We start from the raw sequence: 837 nt of genomic DNA on the forward strand, positions 1-837 counted from the left end.
GAAAAGACTCAACAACACCACACATTTAACTTTTAAGGGTTACTCGACCTCTGTACAACTATTGTAAGATTTTCACTGTTCACCAGTTTGAACAACATTCAGGGTCACATTCAGCTCCGTTCAAAGTTTTAAAAGGAAACAAACCGGATATAATTGTGTATTTTTCCGAGGCTCAAGTGGGAGAGGATGCTCCTGGTCTAATATTTGACTTGCAAAAGTGTGATGCAGAAACTTGAAGTCACTAGTGCACAAACACTGAGATTGGACCTCACAGTGAAGTAGGAGACATCTTGTGTCCAGCAGGAAAACTTTAGAACAACCATTTGCATATTCATTGGCTGAGGAAGGAATGCAACTAACTATTTCATTCACTGGATACAGTGTCTTTCTGTTTGTACCCTCCTCCACTTATATCCATACCATAGGCCTTGTCATGGCCTCAGTACCCTGAGCACCAAAAACACTTGAGAGGACACCACTACACCAAGCATCTGATTGTGGATTTATGACCTTATAATCACCTGGTCATGTGGTGTTCAGTGGTCTGTGCTGTCTATACATGGGGAATACAAAGGCTGCCACTCTTTAAAGATCCCCTCCAGGCATGTATTAATCAAATAGTTTGCATAAAACAATAATGTGTTAATAATTTTTTTCCCCACAGAAAAGAAGAATTTCCACATGTTTCTACATCACACTTGAATAAGTTGCATACTGGATCAGGACTGACTTCTAAATTATTTGTGATATCACTAATAGACACCCATTGACACTTTCCAATTTCAGCAAATGAATGTGAAATATTATATATATTATATAGTTATATATATATTTATA

The sequence above is a fragment of the Morone saxatilis genome, unplaced genomic scaffold (assembly GCF_004916995.1).
Source record: "Morone saxatilis isolate NCDOM2014 unplaced genomic scaffold, NCSU_SB_2.0 Contig1, whole genome shotgun sequence".
Lineage (NCBI taxonomy): Eukaryota > Metazoa > Chordata > Actinopteri > Moronidae > Morone > Morone saxatilis.